This window comes from Hemitrygon akajei, chromosome 9 (assembly GCF_048418815.1).
Source record: "Hemitrygon akajei chromosome 9, sHemAka1.3, whole genome shotgun sequence".
NCBI lineage: Eukaryota > Metazoa > Chordata > Chondrichthyes > Myliobatiformes > Dasyatidae > Hemitrygon > Hemitrygon akajei.
This window is the reverse complement of record NC_133132.1, coordinates 113901852-113920104: the sequence shown is the minus strand read 5'-3', so window position 1 is coordinate 113920104 and position 18253 is coordinate 113901852. Positions and strand designations below refer to the sequence as shown.

The window sequence follows — 18253 nt, the reverse complement described above, 5'->3', positions numbered from 1 at the left end:
ATTTCTTAAACTTACCCACAAGGATTTTACATCTTCTGATCCAATGTTATGTCACCGTTTCCTAAGGTTTTGATTTCATTTTTTACCAAAAGAGCCACTCCAGCCTTTCTGCCAACCTGCCTATCCTTTCAGTACAATTAATATCCTTGGATGTTAAACCTCCCAACTATAATCTTCTTTCAGCCATGACTCTGATGCTTACAACATCATACCTGCCAATCTTTAACTGCACTACCAGATCATCTGCCTTATTCCTTTTAATGCCTGCATTCAAATATAACACCATAACACTGTATTCTACTCCCTTTTTGATTTTGGCCCCCTGTTACAATTTAATTCATCCCACTTACTGCAATTTTGCCCTACCTTCTGCTTATCCTTCCTCACAGTCTCACTACACACTGCACCTGGTTGTAGAACTACTACCCCATTCGCAGCCCTATCACTTTGGTTCCCATCCCCCTGCCAAACTAGTTTAAACCCTCCCCATCATGTCATCCAGCAAACCTGCCTGCAAGGTTATTGGTCATCTTCAGGTTCAGGTGTAACATGTCATTTTTGTACAGGTCATACCTTTCCCAGAAGAGATCCCAATGATCTAGAAATCCAAAAAACCCTGCCCCCTGCACCAATTCTCCAGCCACATGTTCATCTGCCATATTATCAATTCTTACCCTCACTGACATGTGGCACAGCCAGCAATTCGAAGTTACTACCCTAGAGGTCTTACTATTCAGTTTTCTACCTAACCCCCTGTATTCTCTCATCAGGCCCTCCTCCCTTTTCCTACCTATGCCGTATGCATCAAAAAGTACCATGAGTTCCGGCTGTTCACCCTTCCCCTTTAGAATGTTATAGATCCAATGTGAGATATCCCTTCCCTTACCCTGGCATTGGGAGGCAGCATTCCATCCAGATGCCTGTTCATATACACAGAATCTGCTGTTTGCTCCTTGTACTATGGAATCCCCTATCACAACTTCCCTTCTGAGCCACAGAGACAGACTCAGCGCAGAGATCATGTTGCTGCAGCTTGCCCCTGGTAGGGGAACATCCCCAACAGTATCTAAAGCAGTACACTTATTATTGAGGGGAATAGTTACGAGGGTACTCTGCCTGTTCTATTTCCCTCTCCTGGCAGTCACCCAGGTACCTGCCTCCTACAATTTACGTGTGACTGCCTCCCTGTAGCTCCTGTCTATCACTTCTTCATTTTCTGGTATGAGCCGAAGGTCATCAAGCTGAAGCTCCATTTCTTTAACACGGACTCAAAGGAGCTGCAGCTTGGTACACTTGGTGCAGACACAGCTATCAGGGAGACAGAAAGAGTCCCGAAGTTCTCACCGCTCTCACAAGGAACATACCACTATCTCTAGACCCGTTCTCAGTGCACTAGCTTGGTACTAACAGGAAGAAACGTACTTCAAATTTACTTAGGAACTCTGCCTCTGCTTTCCCAAGTCTGTTCTTGCCTAAGACTGCTGAGCCACTGTAACACTGTTCACTCACATAACGGCCGCTCTCATAGAGGCTGCTCGACTTACACCTCGCTTCTTTTTTTGGCCCTCACTGAATGCTTAAGAGATTTTTATGATTGCAGCCCACCAAAAAGTCCTGAAAGTATCTGACCTCTTTTTAAATGTCATTGAACAACGGACTACCTCTTGTGCAGATGACAGCCCGCCAAAAAGTCCTGAAAGCACCTGAGCTTTTAAACCTTTTCTTGTGCATTGAGATGATAGTACACTTCTTAAAGCAGGACAGAACCACAGCAAGTGTTAAGTAGGGAGAGATTAAAAATGTCTGCAATACCTGCCCTCTGATCTGTACAGGAACTCCAAAACATGGCTGTATTGTTTGTTCTTTAACAAAGACAATCTTGCATGGGCAAAAACACCAGAATGATTTTATTAATGGATTTACAGAATGGCTTCAGCTTGACCACATTTTATTCAGGATATCTAGACATAAGACCATAAGATTTAGGAGCAGAAGTGGGCCATTCAGCCCATCAAGTCTGCTCCACCATTCAATCAAGGGCTGATCTAATTTTTCCAGTCCTTCCCACTCCCCTGCCTTCTCCCCATACCCTTTGATTCCCTGGCTAATCAAAAAACTATCTCTGCCTTAAATACACCCAATGACTTGGCCTCCACAGCATTTGTGGCAACAAATTCCATTGATTTATCACCCTATGACTAAAATAATTTCTCCACGTCTCTGTTCTGAATGGATGTCCTTCAATCCTGAAGTCATTCCCTCTTGTCCTAGACTCCCCTACTATGGGAAATAACTTTGCCATATCTAATCTGCTCAGGCCTTTTAGCATTCAGAATGTTTCTATGAGATAGATAGATAGATAGATAGATACTTTATTCATCCCCATGGTTGATATCCCCTCATTCTCCTCAACTCCAGGGAATACAGCCCAAGAGATGCCAGATGTTCTTCATACAGTAACCCTTTCATTCCTGGAATCATTCTCGTGAATCTTCTCTGAACTCTCTCCAATAACCTTTCCAAAATAAGGAGCCCAAAACTGCACACAATACTCCAAGTGTGGTCTTACAAGTGCCTTATAGAGCCTCAATATCACATCCCTGCTCTTATATTCTATACCTCTAGAAATGAATGCCAACATTATGTTTGCCTTCTTCACTACCAGCTCAACATGGAGGTTAACCCTTATTGGAGTATAAAATATTATGGAGTATAAAACTTAATGCTGACAAACTATGTGGAATACTAGATAAAACTTAATGCTGAAAACTATGTGGAATACTAGAGACAATGGTGTGTCTAGGGAGAGGTCGCCAGCTTTGAAGTTGGCTATGTGCTAAACTTGTCGGCTGTGTAACTACAGCTATGTAGGAGACAATATGTGTTAATAAAAAGTAGCTAAGAGATATTTTGCTTTGAACTTGTCTGCTGTGTAATTAAAGCTATGTAGTCAAGACTAGAACATGAATAAGTCAATAGGTAAAAACAATAGTAACGGATGTACTGTGATATGCACCGCTTGGATATGTTAATGCAGCTAAACCAGGTTTGCTTTAAAAAGCGGCTGGGTCCGAGAATCGGGAGGCAGTCAGCGACCAGCTCAATGACTGTCTCAGCTTTGATTTGCAAATTAAAGTTTAACCCTTCTTGAAGAATTTTCTGCATCTCCTGGTAATTTGAAAAGCACGAAAAACCACGACACCCTTAGGGTATCCTGCACAAGGACACCCAAGTCTCTTTGCATCTCTACATTTTGAATTCTTTCCACATCTAAATAATAGTCTACCCGTTTATTTCTTCCACCAAAGTGCATGACCATACACTTTCCAACATTGTATTTCATTTGCCATTTCTTTGCCCATTCCCTTAAACTATTTAAGTCTCTCTGCAGGCTCTCTGTTTCCTCAAAACTACCTGCTCCCCCATCTATCTTCATATCATCAGCTAATTTAGGCACAAATCCATTAATCCCAAAGTCCAAATCATTGACATACATTGTGAAAAGTATGTGTTCTTGTTCTTCCTGTGTGACAATAATCTCTCCATGTGCCTCATAATGGAGCCCTGACTAACATCCATGTGATCAGTGAGCCTTTGCATGAGTTCCGACTGATTTGGTCTCAAATTGTAGATCTCTTTCTGTTGACTGAGTCATATATAGCAACTATTCCTGTTGGTTTGTGTTGAACTGGTGCTGTTGCTCTGACCTTGGGGATTACATTGTCTCCCTATCTTCCTTGGATAGGAGTAAATAGTCAATGTTTTGGGCCAAGACCCTTAATCATGCCAACACTATGTTAGGACTGGAGAAAAAAGCCCATTTTAGTTATCTCCTGGTGGCCACCCATTTTAATTCTACTTCCCGTTCCCATTCCAACATGTCAGTCTATGGCCTCCTCTACTGCTACAATTCATGTTGGAGGAGTGGCGCTTTATATTCCATCTGGGTAGCCTCCAACCTGATGCCATGAACATTGATTTCTCAAACTTCCAGATATTGCACCATCCCTCCTCTCCTTAACCATTCCCAATTCTCATTTCCCTCTCTAATCTTACCTCCTTACCTGACCACCTCTGGCCTCCACAGCCGTTCATGGCAACAAATTCCACAGATGTGCCTACCTCCACATTTGCTCTTTGATTCTACCTCTTTGCTTTGCTGTTGTTTTGGGAAATGCTTTGTGCTGTTCCCCTCTGCTTTCACAGCATGCACTGTTGATTCTGCCCTGTGCCACTCTTCAGCTTGTGCTCATGTAGTCTCCACTGTCCTGCACAAACTCGCAGCCTTTTCCAACATTACATCTTTTTCATGGAGCCAGTGTTTTCTGGGATTCCATGGACTATTTTGTCTCTAACCAGTGTGTTTCTCAAATCTCCAAACTCACAGGACTTGCACAGTGTGAGAACCTCAACTAAGTATTTGTTAAAGCTAACAGCTTGTTTCTGTTCACAGGAAAACAAATTATATTTCTCCAAAGTGACATTTTTACTTGGGAAAAAATATTCATCAAATTTTATCATTAGAGTGTCCAATGTCAAGGCTGTCTCATCAATTTGAAAGCTGTTGTAGATATCCAAAACACCTTTGCCAATGTCATGTGGAAAGATGGACACTTTCAATTCTTCCTCTGCCCCACTAGCTCTGCTACCACTAAATCTATATTGAATTGCTGTTTGAAGTGTTTCCAATTATCAGCAAATTGCATAGCTGTCGGGGAGACTCATGTTACCCATTGTGGGGATTTTTAGGCTCTCACCTCAATTTCTTGGTGAACTTTGAGACAGCGTGCTATCTTGCTGGCAGCTTTACTCTGTTGGAACTTAGTGTCTCTTTCTTAGTGGCTCATGGTATTCAGTTACGCTTCGTATTTAGACCTCATGCTGACTTCTGACATTTAGACCTCATGCTGACATGTCTTTAGTAAAGACAAACTTGAATGGAAAAATGCTAGTACTGTCTTATTTATGGATTTACAGAATGGCTTCAACTCAACCACATTTTACTTGGGACCTCTAGCTGGGCAAGAGCACGTGTCACATCCAGTTCCAGGTGAACCACTTGCATTGCACACTGGGAAATGAAGTTCTTTATTATGTACACACATAAGATAATGGTGAGGGACACCACCTGAACCCAATGCTTTCTACAGGTTCACTGTCCAGAAAAATGATCTTATGTACGCGATGGTGTCTATAGATTCAGGTGCACCAGAGAGTGACTGCTCTCTTGGTACAGCTGGCAGCTGGAGTGAGACTCAATTTTAGACCAGTTCTGTCTCTTAGTATCTCTGACAGCAATTACCTGATTTGAATACAGCTCACCTAGACTTCAGGAGAGAATGGACCTCCTGGTTATCCATGGTTTCCAGTTTGGAAAGACCTGGATTGTCCCTTTGCCTTCACAGTGCTCAACACAGTTGCTAATAAAGTTTGTGATGGTAGTGACATACTCATCTGGGCTGGCCACTGGGTTTTCGAACATGGACCAGTCTCTGATTTATTGTAGTCAAGTAGAATGTCATCTGTTTCTTCAGACCTGTGCTCTACAACTTACTGTTCTATATTCTCCTGCTACAGCCTCTGTTGAATTCAGGGAGTAGGAGCCACAGCCTGCTCGTCTGATTTCCCATAGTGTGGAGGAGGGATTGCTCAGTTGGCATGTTTGATGGTTGTATAGTAATGGGCGAAAGTGTTTTTGTCCCTAGTGGGATACATACTGTAACTTAGTAGTATCAGGACAGTCACACTTTTTTCTGCCTTAAGCTAACTTATTAGCATAGCAATCTCACTCTAGTCAATTTTCACAGGTATACAAGTTTGTTCTAGCCTATTGAGTTGCTTCCCAACTGGAATTTATAGGTATACAGGACTATTCTGGACATTGCATATACTACAAAATATGTTCTGTTATACTTGGATTTTAGGACTTTTCAGCAAGCTTCAATCATCATGAGCAGTTGTTTGTTTTGATGAGGCGGCACAATATTTCAAAAGAGCTTGGGGGCCTTTCGGACTATACAGCTGGCTTCAATCATTGTGATTTATAAGGCAATTGGAAAAGGCCAATAAAAATAAATTAGATTTAAATGGCCATCATGTGAGTGGATTAGTGTTAGAGTGGTTAGTTTTGGGCTTTGGCCAAAAGGCTCAGGTAAGTTTTTTTCTTTGCTTACTAGTGCATAGTTAGTGCAGTTTGAATGGACCCACGGTCAGTGGTACGTTCTTTGTGTGAGATGTGTGAACTCTGGGAGACCTCCAGTCTACCTGATAACTACATCAGCATGAGATGCATCCAGCCACAGCTCTTTACAAATAATGTTAGGGAATTAGAGATGCAGCTAGATGACCTTCACCTCATACAGGAGAATGAGGAGGTGATAGATAGAAACTACGGGAAGGAGTTCACAGCAAAGTTCAGAAGGGAGGCAGATGGTCAGGAGAGGGACAGGCAGACAGTACAGAGTATGGCTGGGGCCATTCTTATCAATAATAAATATACCACTTTGGATACTTTTGGGGGGATCAACCTACCAGGGGAAAGCCACAGCAGTCAGGTCACTGATACAGATTCTGGCTCTGTGGGTCAGAAGGAAAAGTGAGTGGTGTAGTGAAGATTGGTGCCGTGGTGACAGGGGATGCAATAGTTAGAGCAGCAGGCAGGGGATTCTATGGCCATGAAAGAGACATGTTGATGGTATGTTGCCTTCCAGGTCTAGGGTTAGGGACCTCTTGGATTGGGTCCATCATATTCTAAAGGGGGAGGGTGAACTGCCGGAACTCATGGTACACATTGGTACCAATGAAAAAGGATGAAATGAGGTACTGAGGAGAGATTACAGTGAGCTAGGTAGAAAGCTAAAAAATGTAAAGGACCTCAAGGGTGGTAACCTCTAGATGTCTGCCTGTGCCATATGCTAGTGAAGATAAAATTAGAAAGATTTGTCAAATAAATGCATGCCTGAAGAATTGGTATAGGAAGCAGTGTTTCAGATTTCTGGATAATTGGGATCTCTTTAGGGGAAGGTATGACCTATACAAAAAGTATGAGTTGTGCCTGAACTTGAGGGCTACCAATATTCTTGTGGGCAGGTTGCTAGAGCTGTTGGGGAAGATTTGAGTGAATTTGGCAGTGGAATGGGAACAGGAGTGATAGGACAGAGGATGGTGCAGTTGGTTTACAAGTACAGTAGATACAATGTGTACTGAAACTGTGAGGAAATATAGGCAGTTGATAGAGCAAATTTGCACTCGGGAAATGGGTTGAAGTGTGTCTTTAAACTAAATAATAGGTTTGATAGTTTAACCATTTGGAAAAGTGAGGATAAAGTAAAAAAGATTGAGAGCGTAGGAGAGATTACAAAAGCCTCCAGAGTAAATAAAAAGACAAATAATGTTTAGAAAGGTATAAGAATTTAACTTCTGGTAATATGGCTGATAAATATAGGACTAAAGGTGTTATATTTGAATGCATGTTATTTATGGAATAAGGTAGATGATCTTGTAGCACAGTTGGAGATTGGCATGATTGATGTGGGATTCATTGAGTCATGGCTGAAAGAAGATCACAGTTGGGAGCTTAACATTGTATAGAAGGACAGGCAGGTAGGCAGAGGGGTTGGGGTGGCTCTGTTAGTAACTAACAAAATCAAATATTTAGAAAGAGCTGACTTAGGATTGGAAGAGTTAGAATCCTTGTTGGTTATGTTAAAAAAAAATTGCAAGAGTAAAAAGATCCTGATGGGAGTTATATATAGGCCTCTGAATAGTAGCCAGGACATGGGGTGCAAACTACACCAGGGGATAGAAAAGGTATGTAAAAAGGGCAATGTTACAATGGTCATGGTGTATTTCAATTTGGAGGTAGATTGGGAAAATCAGTTTGGTGCTTAGAGCAGGAATTCCAAGAGAAGAAATTTGTAGAATGCCTACAAAATGTTGTTGTTTTTTTTTTAAGAGCTGCCTGTAACTGAGTCCACCAGGGAAAAAGACAGTTCTGGATTGGGTTTTGTGTAATGATTTGGGATATTTGAAAATGGAGCTTAAAGTAAGGGAACATTTGGGACTGAGTGATCATAATATGATGGAATTCATCCTGCAGTTTGAGAGGGAGAAGCTAAAGTTAGATCTATTTGTATTACAGTGGAGTAAGGGAATTACAGAGGCACAAGAGCTGGCCAAAGTTGATTAGAAAAGTACACTAGCAGGACTAATGGTAGAACATCAAAGGCTGGAGTTTCTGGGAGCAATTCAAAAGACACTGGATAGATCCATTCCAAAGAAGTATTTGAAACTGAGAATGAGCCAACTGCGCCTGACGTGGGATGTCAAAGATTGCAGGAAAGCAAAGGAGAGGATGTACAATATAACAAAAATTGGGAAGCTGGAGGTTTGAGAAGCTTTTGATAAACAATAGAAGGCAAACAAAAAATTGGAGAGGTAAAAATGAAACATGAAGGAAAGCAAGCCAATAATATAAAAGAGGATACCAAAATGTTTTCAGATATAGGAAGAGTAAAAAAGCAATGACGATGGAAATCAGAACACTGGAAAATGATGCTGAAGAAACAGAAATGGTGGACAAAGAAACGGTGAGCGAACTTAAGTATTTTGCATCAATCTTCACTGTGGAAGACACCAGAATATACCAGAAATTCACATTTGTCAGGGGATAGCATTGAGTGTAGTTACCATTACCAAGAAGGTGCTTGGGAGGTTGAAAGTTGGATGTAGTGAAGTCAGCTGAACCATAATGGACTACACTCCAGGTTTTTGAATGATGTAGCTGAAGAGATTATGGAGGCATTAGTAGTGATTTGCCAAGCATCACTAGGTTCTGGAATGTTTCTGGAGGACAGAAAAATTGCAATTGTAACAAACTCTTTAAGAAGGAAGGGAGGCCAAAAAAAAAGTAGAAAATTATAGGCCAGTTAGCCTGACCTCAGTGGCTGGTAAGATGTTGGTGTCCATTATTAAGGATTAGGTTTTGAGGTATTTGGAGGTACAGTACATGATAAAACAGGCCAAAGGCAGCATGGTTTTCTTAAGGGGAAAATCTTGTCTGACAATTCTGTTTGAAGTCTTTGAGGAAATACAGGCAGGATAGACAAAGGAGAGTAAGTGGAGGTTATTTACTTGAATTTCAGTATGCCTTTGACAAGGCGATGCACATGAGGCTGCTAAACAAGATAAGAACCTTTGGTATTACAGAAAAAATACTAGCATGGATAGAAGATCGGCTGACTGGCAGGAGGCAAAGAGCGGGAATTAAACGAGTCTTTTCTGGTTGGCTGCTGGTGACTAGTGATGTTCCGCAGGGGCCTGTGTTGCAACTGTTTCTTTTTACGTTGTATGTCAATGATTTGGATGTCAGAATTGCTGGCTTTATGGCCAAGTTTTCAGAAAATACAAATACAGTTGGAAGGGCACAGAGTGTTGAGGAAACAGGGATTCTGCAGAAGGACTTAGACTGAGTAGGCCTTGAAGAATGGGCAGAGTGTCAGATGGCATACAGTGTAGGGAAGTACATAGTCATGTACTTTGGTAAAAGGAATAAAGGTGTAGACTATTTTCTAAACTGAGAGCAAATTCAGAAATCAAAAGTAGAAAGGGACTTTGGGAGTTCTTGCGCAGGATTCCCCAGAAGTTAGTTTGCAGGTTGAGTCAGTGGTAAGGAAGGCACATGCAGTGTTACCATTCATTTCAAGAGGACTAGAATATCAAAGCGAGGATGTCATGCCAAGGCTTTATAAGATAGTTTACAAACTGCACTTGGAGCATCGTGAACAGTTTTTGGCCCCTTATCTAAGAAAGGATGTGTTGTCATTGGGGAGTGTCCAGAAAAGGTTCATGGGAATGAAAAGATTAACACATGAGGAGCTCTGGACCTGTACTCATTGGAGTTTAGAGGAATGGGGAGGGATCTCATTGAAAGCTATCAAATAGAGAAAGACCTAGATAGAGTGGGCATTTGTGGATGTTTTCTGTTGTAGAAGAGTCTGGGACCAGAGTACACAGCCTCAGAATAGAAGAACATCCCTTTAAAACCGAGTTGAAGAGGAACTTCTTCAACCAGAGAGCGATGAATCTGTGGAATTCAATGTCACAGATGATTGTGGTTGCCAAGTCACTGGGTATACTTAAAGTGCAGGTTAATAGATTAGTTGGGCTTTGGGGAGAATCGGCCCTGAAGGAATTGTGGAGCAGACTTGATTGACTGAATGGCCTAATTCTGCTCCCGTGTCTTGTGGTCTTATCCTACAGTAAAAGTGTTAGAAAATATTGTCATACCTTTCCAAAAATATTTTGATACCATTTTGAGCTGTCTTTGTTGAATATGTTCTTTCAGTGTAGGCTGAGTTGTCTGTCCTTTTTCTTTGAAGTTGATGCATTTTGTATTTTACTACAATTGCAGCTCTGTTTGTTTTCATTGTGTTGAACTGTATGCTCCATTTGCCTAAATATCTGTAATATCTTAACTAAGTATCTTGTCAGGGGTAAATAACTTCTCAAAGCATGGAGACATCACAAACTTCAACGGCCCCTGATGACCTGTGATTTCTCTCTTGAACCAGAGGGGTGAACAATACTGTCCCTAACAATGAACTGATTCCACAGCCTATGGACTCACTGTTAAGGACTCTACACCTCATGTTCTTGATATTTATTATTATTACTATTAAGTTTTTTCCTTTTTGTATTTGCAGTTTGTTGTCTTTTGCATATTGGTTGTTTGTCTATATTTGTTGAGTGCATTTTCATTGATTCTGTTGTTGTTGTTTCTTTTGTATTTACTGTGAATGCCCACAAGAAAATAAATCTCAGGGTAGTATATGCTGACATCGATGTACTTTGATAATAAATTTATTTGAGCTTTGAGCTTTGAACTTTGTAGTGTTTGGTTGAAATCACTAGGTTTTGCAGCTAACTCATTAACAAATAGTTAACTGTGCACTGAGTTGATTGACTCCATTACTCGAACATCTATGAGTAAACTTCTATGACAGCTTTGTCAAAGCGATCTTGTGTCTCCGTCCATCGATGACTGAATTCCAAAGTATGAAGTCTTCATTTCTGTTGTAATTTTAAGATGCCACTGATACTACTTTTGTTGCTTACAGTAGCCCTATACTTGCAGGCTGTATCCTTTTAGCAAATGATACACTTGACTTTTCTAAACCATGGTGCTGGTAAACAGCAATGAATTTTAATGATAACATTTCTTGTTCAACAGTGATGGGTTCTGCATTAGTAGTTGAAATTCTCCAGCATTCTCAGATGCTATTTCCATTGATCAAACAATTTTACAACTTTGTGATTTGTAACCACTTAAATGAATTCATTTATCTATAAATCCACACATAAGATTTTTGTGTAAGGCTTGATCTAAAAATGATACCAAATCTACAGTGCAAGGACAAGTAATTTATATAACAGTATACTCAGAAGTTTTCTCTTCTGCTTCTGGATCCTTGTCTCAACCTTCATTTTCAACCATTTCTAAAAGTGATATTTCAGTTTCTGCATACCTTTAACAAAGGTGATTTTGTTTTACTTGCATGGCACCAGAGGTATTAGGGTCAGTATGCACTGTTGCTGTTTTTTTGTTTTTCTTTGGGCCCAATCTCTCCCAGCATTATTGTAGTTATCCACTCACATTTCACATTATCACAGCTGCCCATGATATTACTTTCTCTTAAGCTTTATTGTACATGTTCATTACCTCATTTAAAGAAAGCTGTGTTCAGCCATGTTGTTCATTGCCATTCAAAAGTTACACAGCTGAACTTAGTGCATGGGTTTACTTATGTGAGGCTTAGAGCCGTAGTCTTTGTTGCCTTGCCACTATGATTCAATATGACCTGCACTCTAACAGGTACCAACAGAAACCCTGAACAGTAAGGTTGGATATGTGTGGTCACAACAAGACATTGTGGAAAAATGTTTTCATTGTGAAAGATTGATCTGCTGGAGGAACACAGAAGGTCAAGCAACATTCGTGGGAGGAAGCTAATTGTCAATGTTGAGTTGAAACCCTTCATCAGGACAATGAGAAAAATCAATTTTGATTCTGCAGATTCTCTTAGGATTTACCATGTTCTCCTTTGACAATCCTAAAGAAAAATTACTATCCTCATTACCAATTTGAAAAGTTTTCATGAAGCAGTAAAATTCAGTGTAAATATAACACATTCAAGGATGCAATGGTTTATTTTGCAAGGCAGAATACCTAAACTATTTATATTTTGGGTCATTAAGTGTCATTTGCAGACTAACTATTACTCTTATTCAAGACAGAGTCAGTAGTTTTTGGGGTATTGTGGGATTCAGAAGATACGGGATGAATGCAGAAGCAACTCTAAGCTTAAGGATCAGCCATGATCTTATTGAATGTGGGAGCAGCTATGGAAAAAAAAAATGAACTCTGCCTTCTATTTAAGTTTTTAAAATATTGTTGCAGATTTTGAGTATCATAACTCTCCTGGCCAGTCAAGCGCATAATATAAGCTCATGCAGATACACATACTACAAAGGTGCCGAAAGTTTGGCCTCATATGCTTACCATTGCTGGTCAATGCATCTCCAACTGTCATTTCTTCACTAATATAGGGACACAAAATGTAAATTGATGAGCAGGTTATATTGTCTAATCTTTATTTACTTGATAATAGGAAATAAATGAGTGAAGGGTCTTAGCCCGAATTGTTGACTGTACCCTTTTCCATAGATGCCACCTGGCCTGCTGTGTTCCTCCAGCATTTTGTGTGTGTCTTGGATTTCCAGCATTTTGTGTGTGTCTTGGATTTCCAGCATCTGCAGATTTTCTCTTCTTAGTTAACAGCAAAGGTAAAGAAAGCCATTTTCACTTGTGATGGATATTCAATGTCCAGGGCCAGGAGACCTTTCTTTTTAACTAAGCTCAGCCTTCTAACATAACAGCTGAAACTTCTAGCGATCAAAGGGATGTTTTTGAGTAAGATAAATATCCAGGCATTTTTCCTTATTCAGCTTCTTGGCATAAACAGGAGTTAGATCTAAAAAGAAACTTAAATTTTCCTGTTCACTTGAAGATGATCTCATAGGCATAAAGTATAGCCAAGAGAAAATACTTCCAAAATGCATTGTTTTTAGAGTAAGAAAGCCTCAACCTTCAGGAAGAAATATTGTTCTTGCTATACTTTTGATATTTGTGCTTATAATATTTTTCAGTATTGTCTTCAGTGCTGCATTTGTTTTTAAGCAGACATTGTTACATTTTCTCTAGAAACTGTTTTCTTTCCCTAAACTTCATGATTCTGAGAATTTTAGATCAAGAAGATCAGTAAGCAATGATGATTCTAATTTAAATATCACCAAATGGCCCTTATCCTTTGGTTACATGTGAACTAATACATTAGATCCCTTAATACTTGCCTTGGAAAATTAATTTTTCCCAACCACTTAACCATTCACTCTGACCGTATTTCAGATGAAGTAAACACATACATATGAAGGCAAAGAATGTTCAGTTACACCTTAACAGAACTGCAAGATTCCAGCCTAGATTTTGAAAGGACTCTAACAGAGGAATCCCTTGGCATGGATCTGTGGTGCATATTTGTACCAATGACGTTGGTAGAAAAAGGGAGGTGGTCCTGAAAACGGAATACAGGGAGTTAGGAAGGAAGCTGAGAAGCAGGACCTCAAGGGTAGTAAACTTGGGATTGCTGTGTCTGGCACACAATAGTGAGGATAGGAATAGAATGAGGTGGCAGATAAATGCATGGCTGAAGAATTGGAGTGGGGGCAGGGATTCAGATTTCTGGATCATTGGGAACTCTTTTGGGGCAGATGTGACTTGTACAAAAGGGACGGGTTGTACTTGAATCTGAGGGGAACCAATATTCTTGTGGGTAGGTTTACTGGAGTGGTTGAGAGTGGTTTAAACTAATATGGCAGGGGGATGGGAACCAGTCTGACAGAGCTATGGATGAGCTAGCAGATTTACAAGTAGAAGATATAATGTGTAACATGAATGTAAGGAAGGTCAAGCCAATGATTGGGTACAAATGCAGACAGAGCAAAGAGTTAAGTTGCACCACAGAGGGAAAATTCAAAAGGGTGAAGAATACAGGACTGCAGGTGCTGTATTTATATCCATGTAGTATTTGGAATAAGGTGTACAAGTTTGTGGCGCAACTAGAGATTGGTCGGTATGATGTTATCAGCATCATTGAGTCATGGATTAAAGAAGGCCATAGTGGGGAGCTTAACATCAAAGGATATACTTTGTATTGAAGGGATAGGCAGGAAGGCATAGCTGGTGGTGTGGTTCTGTTGGTAAGAGATGGAATTATATCTTTAGAAAGAGTAGAAGAATGTTGAATCTATGTGGGTGGAATTAAGAAACTACAAGGGTAAAAAAAAAACATATGGGAATTATATATAGGCCTACAAATAGTAGCCACGATGTGGGGTTGTGATTGTAAATATATCTAGAAAAGGAATGTAATCAGGGTCATTGCATAATTGTAATGGGGGACTTCAATATGCAAGGGAATTGAATTGACTTTATTTACGTCCATGTATATGAGGAGTAAAAAATCTTTACATTACATAGAAACCTAGAAAACCCACAGCACAATACAGGCCCTTCGGTCCACAAAGTTGTGCCGAACATGTCCCTACCTTAGAAATTACTAGGCTTACCCATAGCCCTCTATTTTTCTATGCTCCATGTATCTATCCAAAAGTCTCTTAAAAGATCTTATCGTATCCGCCTCCACCACCGTTGCCGGCAGCCCGTTCCACGTACTCACCACTCACTCTGAGTAAAATAGCTCATCCTGACATCTCCTCTGTATCCACTCCACAGCACCTCAAACCTGTGTCCTCTTGTGGCAACCATTTCAGCCCTGGGGGAAAAAGCCTCTGACTATCCACACAATCAATGCCTCTCATCTTGTACACCTCTATCAGGTCACCTCTCATCCTCCTTCGCTCCAAAGAAAAAAGGCTGAGTTCACTCAACCTATTCTCATAAATTATGCTCTCCAAATCAGGCAACATCCTTGTAAATCTCCGCTGCACCCTTTCTATGGCTTCCACATCCTTCCTGTAGTGAGGCGACCAGAACTGAGCACAGTACTCCGTGGGGTCTGACCAGGGTCCTATATTGCAGCAATATTACCTCTGCTCCTAAATTCAACTCCATGATTGATGAAGGCCAATACACCATACACCTTCTTACATCTCCATCTAAAAGTGCAATGTGAAATTTATAGTAATTTGTGATAAAGATTATGCATAACAGGACAGTCAAAGTAGTATAGTGGAGTGTGATAGAAATTCACTGTGCAGGGCTGGGAGGCCTTTCTTTGTGAAGCTCAGCTGAAACTTCTAGAGATCAAAAGGTGGTTTTGAGTAAGAAACTTCCAATCAATATTCTTTGTTCAGCTTCTAGTCGTATGGGACCTCTTCAGTTCTTAGTGTAAATTGCAAGCAATAATCAGTCTGAGGTTAAAAGGACAGCTTTGCAAACAAACATACTGTCAATAGAACACAGGATGCTGGCCCACAGGACCTGGATTGACCTCTCAAGGGCTATAGTGTAAGACAATAGGGATATTTAATTGAATTTGTTTCAGACCAGGCAACATAGCTAAGTTATTTAGTTCAAGGAGACTTGCAGATACTATTACTTAGCACTTCAAATAGCTGATCTGTTAATAATTGGAAGGCTCAGAAAGTCAGCTTCACATTAATTGTGGCAACCTGAGAACTCTGTCTCCAGAAGCTTTTAAACTGAATAAGACGTGTCTAAAAATATCATATACATGTGAAGTTACTCATGGTAGCAAAACAGTATAAGTGTAGAGATTTGTCAGGCTTATTAAGGATGTTTAAGATGCAGCTAGAAGAATGTCAGAAAGCTAGAGTAACTGGAATCCTTTCCTCTGCCTTTGATTTCTGTGAAGGACGATTCAGTTGTCAGCATCTCATTGGTATGTCTTTTTAGCTTATAGAACATGTACCCATGATTTGGAAATCCCTTTTGTTTTAGAAATCGTTTGTATATTGAAAATCTTTTAAGGTAAAAATTCTGAGTTTTAGATGTGTTTTAAGAATTTTTTCTGGATTTAAATGTATATCACTGAAAATAAATAAACTGTGTTTAAACTACTTGGTTAGCTGGAAGGATTTCCTCCTTGGTAAGGAGGGTATCCCTCAGCTCTCATAGTGTGTTTTGGCAGCTAGAACCACCATGGAGTATGACCAGGGAAGTAAACTAGTCTTTGAAGAGTAAGTAGCTACAGTATAACCTTGGTGAGGGTACCCATACCTATCTGTATCAAATAGGGCTTAAGGTTTTCATTTAAGTTTAGAACTTCATGGTCAGCAAAACCAATACCATCACACTCTTGTGGAGGAGACCAGGTCTTTCAGGGTAAACCAGGTTGGAATAGTGAAATTTTGGTGTCCACCCCTTGAAAAATCCCATTGAAGCACCTGTGCTCTGCAACATAATCCTTGGATTTCTGACCAACAGATCGCAATCAGTAAGAATAGGCAGCAATATCTCTGCCACAATTAATCTCGAAACTTGAGGCCTACAAACCTGTTTCCTCAATCCCCCTACTCTACTCCCTATACACTCATAATTCTTCTCTATATTCATCTAAATGTCTGCAGATGATTCAGTAGGTGGCCAGATATTAAATATTGAGTTAGTGTACACAAAGTAGATAGCTTACTTGCATGATGTCATGATAACAAACTTTACCTCTGTTAACAGAAGAGCTGATCATTGATATCAGAAAGGGGGCAGTGCAAATGTTTCTGTTTACTTCAATGGCACTGAGTTCAAGAAGGTTGAGGGTGTCGAATTCCTAATAGTGAATGCCACCAATATCCTGTCCTGGTTCATTCACATAGATGCTATCAAGAAAGCTCACTAGTCCATCTACTTCCTCAGGAAGCAAAACAAATTTGAGCCTCAGTATTTGTTACCAATGCTCCATAGAAAGCATACTCTCTGGATGCAACACAGTATAGCAAATATTTTGCCTGTGACAGTAGGAAACTGCAGAATGTTGTGGCCACACCTCAGCACATTACAGATACCAGCCTCCCCTCTATGTCTGCTCTTCTCACTGCCTCATCAAAGTCCCTGCCCACCCAGGATATTCTCTCTTCTTGCCCCTCCCATCAAGCATAAGATACAAAAGCCTGAAAGCACATACCACAAGGGTGCAAGGACAGTTTCTATTCTGTTATAAGACTATTGAATGGTACTCTACTATGATAGACTCTCAACCTCACTATAACTTGGCTTTGCACCTTTATATCTACCTGCAGTGCACGCTCTCTGTAATTGTATCACTTTATTCTGCATACTGTTATTGTTTTATCTTGTATACTTCATCACACTGTTGAAATTATCTGTATGGATGTTATGCAAGACAACCTTTTCATTCTACCTCAGTACCTGTGACAGTAAAATAATTTACCAATCTACCATTGAAGATTTTGCTACTTTGATATGTATTAGAAAATCAAGTTGGTAAAGTTGTTGAAGTATGGGTCCATCAGGATCTATGTGAAAGGAGGAATGAATTCCAATTTCTGAATGACTGACCCTTTTGTTTCTAAATTCAAGAATCCTCCACTGAGTTTTAATTGAAAATCTACAAAACTCTGTGCAATTTTTTTTCCCTTGCAGATCTGCCCTGAACTGATGAGAAGAGGTTTTTGGCTCTGGACCATGCATTTTCATCTATTCCTCTGTCCAAATTCTTGAAACAATTTTTCCTCTGATTCACCAGTAGCATTGTTGCTGGACTTAGTAATACAACACGAATGATGCATCTTACTAGATTTGGTAATACAGTATCCTCCTGGCTTTCATGAGACACTTTAAAATTATTTGGATCTTGCCTTCAGAAATAAATTCAGCTTGACAATCTTTGGTGCTTCAGTTTTGCTGCTCTTCCTTACCACGTACTGTACCGGGTAATGGTGCTGCAGCATAAAAGCCAGGACCAACAGGCTCCGGGACCGCTTCTTCCACCAGGCTGTCAGACTGCTTAACTCATGTTGACACAATTGTATTTCTATATTATATACTCTTTATACATACTATTTATTATAAATTGCTATAAATTGCACGTCCTTGTGTATATGAAGGATGTAAATAATAACTTCAATTCAATTTCAGGTGTCATCGATTCCAGTCATTAATCTACAGTGGGGAAATTGGGTAAACCTTGGTGATAAA

The 18253-nt window shown here is 40.1% G+C and overlaps 2 long non-coding RNA genes across 2 annotated transcripts in view; both read left to right on the top strand.

The window, feature by feature from the left end:
- LOC140733455 (uncharacterized) overlaps window positions 1-18253 on the top strand; it is a 271387-nt gene that overhangs the window by 170644 nt on the left and 82490 nt on the right. The gene's annotated exons all lie outside the window — the stretch shown is intronic.
- Window positions 6120-17908, top strand: LOC140732815 (uncharacterized). The gene is made up of 3 exons (XR_012100148.1): window positions 6120-6151; window positions 8501-8588; window positions 17699-17908. It is a non-coding gene; the product is annotated as an uncharacterized lncRNA (long non-coding RNA).